A 3,991-nucleotide genomic window follows, 5' to 3' on the forward strand; every position below is an offset into this window, starting at 1 on the left:
AAAAAGTAAATAAAACTGGCACAAAAGTATATTTTACGGAAGTATATTTTAGAGAAGGCTTAATATTTTTGTTACAGAGAGTGATTTAAAATATAACCGGTTTCAATGTATTCATCTTATCAAATATTAAAAAGAATTTTTGGGGAAGTCAAAGAGAAAAAAATTGGTGGTTAACAGTTTGTACCCATGTTTTAGTTCTTAGTATATATATTGTTGTGGCGAGACTCATGACACCCGCTGCGAGAAAAATAGCGGTCTGAGTGTGTATGGGGGAAAAGAGAGAGAGAGAGAGAGAGAGAGAGAGAGAGAGAGAGAGAGAGAGTAGACGTTAATTGCAGGAAGTCGTAAGATGTCATTTTGTCGGAATATCGTTTGTTGGTTCGGGGCAAAATGAGTAAGACAAGACAAGGTAAATATGCCTTTCCATTTTTCCGGAATTAAATTTTTAAAAAGAGTCCTGCACATAAACGTTCAATCTTAGATATCATAAAGATTAGATATGTAACAAAATTTTGAATATCTTGGTCAAATGAAAGAGGATTATGGAAAAATAGCACATAGTATGAAATTAATGAAACTCGACTAAATCTAAAAACCGAACACAAAATATTCTTTATAGCTTCTTCACTATAGCTTCTTTGCCAAATATTATCCAGATATTTTATTAGCTACCTTAATTACAATCGGGTGAAATTAGAGGAAAAAGTTCTTGAAAATAGAACCTGTTACCTATGTTTCAAACTTTCAACTTCAGCAACAACTATGTAAACCAGGGCTTCTCAACATTTTTACCTGTGGACCCCTTTGATTCTTATTTCATTCCTGCGGACCCCCTGCCACTACAACCACCATCAATGCCATACCCATTCGATGTTTAAAATATCATACTGCATTTTTATAACTAAATGTTATTAGACTTGCATAAAAATTGTTAAAATATTTTGTATATTGTAGACCAATAACCAATTTCTTAACAACTAAATTCTATGGAAAATGAATGTTCACAATTAAATGAGTCATAAATATACAAGTATATATTTGTTAAAATAAGATAGTACTTTAGTGTTAATTTCTTTAATGCAAGTCTGGTGGTTGGTGCTGCTCTGCTAGTTTCAAAATATTCTACTTCAATGTTGTCGATGAGAATTGAAGATCACCTTTTTCTACAATGTCGATTCGATTAGGAGCTTTTAACAATAAGTTAGTGACATGGCTGAAACCAGATTCAACAAGATAAGGGAAAAGCAGTAAAGTACAACTGCGCTCCCCCACCAGAATAGTGGATACTTTATAGCAATGTCATTTCCTTTCCATACATTATGTTCTCCATCTTTAAATGTTGCCTGAAATATTTCATCGCTCTGCAATTCAATGAGATTCTCCTGAAAACAGATATCTACGTTAGTAACATTAAGAAATGTCACCCAACGTAGTATGTTCAACTTCAGCAGGTCGTTAAACTGAGCTTGCATATCATTATGCAAGTTTTTCAAATGTTCAGTATACAAGGTCATCATCATGCAGACTACTGTTAATTGTAATAATGCACAACATACAATATTTATTTTCTAGAGCTGCGCTTTCCCTAGAAAAGCAGTAATAGCTCCTTTGGAGGATAGGAGATCAAGTGTCTTCTACTATAACCTCGGGCCGACCAAAGCCTTGTGAGTGGATTTGGTAGACGGAAACTGAAAGAAGCCCGTCGTATATATGTATATGTATGTATATGTGTATGTGTGTGTGTTTGTGTGTCTGTGTTTGTCCCCCTCCCCAACATCGCTTGACGACCGATGTTGGTGTGTTTACGTCCCCGTAACTTAGGGGTTCGACAAAAGGGGCCGATAGAATAAGTACTAGGCTTACAAAGAATAAGTCTTGGGGTCGATTTGCTCGACTAAAGGCGGTGCTCCAGCATGGCCGCAGTCAAATGACTGAAACAAGTAAAAGAGTAAAAGAGTAAAAGAGTAACTCGGAGATCAGTCTTGCGAAAATATGTTGAAATCAACTTGCTGCCAAGAACTGAGATATTTCTTGTGTGAATTCTCTCTCTCTCTCTCTCTCATATATATATATATATATATATATCAGGCTGAGTAAAAAGTAAGCAACGTTTTGAAACATGAAATTCATCACAATATATTTCAACAATGCGGAAATTTTATTCACCAAAGTAAGAAATTACAATTAACACATTTTTGCCAACGAGTTACAAGTTTGTTTATTCCGGTAACTTAAAAATCTGGAGTTCTGGAGCTAATGAACTCTTTGAACGCACTTTCAGCATAGGTTTGATTTTTGAACTCCTCTCACAGGAAACCATCAAGGTGCTTGAACAAATGGTAGTCGATAGGAGAAAGGTCTGGGGAACTAGCTGGGTGGGGAAGAACTTCGTAGCCAAGTTCCCTCAACATTAGTGAAATGCATGGTCGAACATTGTCATGAAGAATGATCGGCCCTCTTCTGTTGACCAGTCTGCAACGGAGGAGTAGCAGTTTTCCCTTCATTTTGGCAATTTCATGGCAATATGTTTCTACAGTAATGGTTTCTCTGACTTTTAAGAAGTTACAGTGGATGAGTCCAGCAGTACACCACCAAACAGTCACCATAGCCTTCTTTTTGAAAAATTCGGCTTTAGGGAAGGTTTTCGGTCCTTCATTTTGATCCAACCACTGCGAAGAACGTCTTTTATTATTGTACAGAACCCACTTTTCATCGCAAGTTACAATACGGTCGAGAAATGGATCGGTCTGATTACGGAGAAGTGACAAACAAATTTCATATCTGCGCATTTTCTGATTTTCATTCAAATCGTGTGGTACCAATTTGTCAAGCTTTTTTGATTTTCCGATCGCATGCAAATGGTTGCAGGCAGTTTTCTGGCTAACTTGAAGTTCTTTTGCCAGTTCGCGGATGGTTTTACGTGGATCTGTCTCAGTGACGGCCTTTAAGTGACCGTCATCGATGACAGATGGGCGTCCACTACGCGGACGATCTTCAAGGCTCAGGTCTCCACTGCGAAATCGTTTAAACTATTTTCAAGCTGACTACCCACAGGTCATTTCCTCACCAAACGTTTCGTTGATATCGAGAGCAGTTTCACTTGCTTTACGTCCTTTTTTGAAGTCGAATAGCAAAATTGCTCGAATATCGCACTTTGACAGTTCCATTTCAGATGATTGTAACAACGGTGAAAAAATATCAATGTTAATTTATTGATGCATTTGAGCTAGTCTATGTCTGTATTATCAGACAATTGGGATCTTTGTGGCTTTCGTCACTGTTTACAATTATCTTTGAAAAAAGCATTTTAATGTATCATATAGATAAATCCGAATTTGTTATTCATCTATTCCAGAAAAATTTTGCTAAAATGTTACAGTTGTTCAAAATTTTGATAATTTTCAGAATTTTCAGTCAATCAGAAAACAGCGCGTACGCAGCCTCTTCCGTCATTAGGGGTGGGTGGGGGAATCGGCGTGTCAAAACATTAAACTAGCTACAGTAAACAGTGAAAAACATGAAAACATTCGCGAGCAAATTAAATATTTAAAAGCTGCGAACAAACCAACAGGAGTTGCTAGAAATGACAGTAAAAAACATTGTTTAAAACAGACATTTATTAGTTTAAACATTTCAAGAGCGTAACTTTGCAATGCACTCTAGGATTTTATATAATAAATTATCTTTCTCGTATCTCCTTCTCTACATAGGAAAGGTTTAAAGCTATGCCCATCGTTCTAGAATCGAATTCCTTCTGTTATGAAAATAAACAACTATAGAACATGTGGTGGTTACAATCCTTGTGCGCATGCGCAGCATCTTTGGTTACTATGGAAATAGAGGTCTTCGCAATCAGCCATGTAACATATGGTGCTTCTTTGCTTTGGTTGTTGTTGAATCAGAGTCTTTCGCCACGATGATGTGTGTAAAATACTCGCTTTTGATTGGCTAAAATAACCAAATTTTGCAAATTTTAAAGGCTAATAACTTT

Source organism: Octopus bimaculoides, chromosome 4, assembly GCF_001194135.2.
Source record: "Octopus bimaculoides isolate UCB-OBI-ISO-001 chromosome 4, ASM119413v2, whole genome shotgun sequence".
Classification (NCBI taxonomy): domain Eukaryota; kingdom Metazoa; phylum Mollusca; class Cephalopoda; order Octopoda; family Octopodidae; genus Octopus; species Octopus bimaculoides.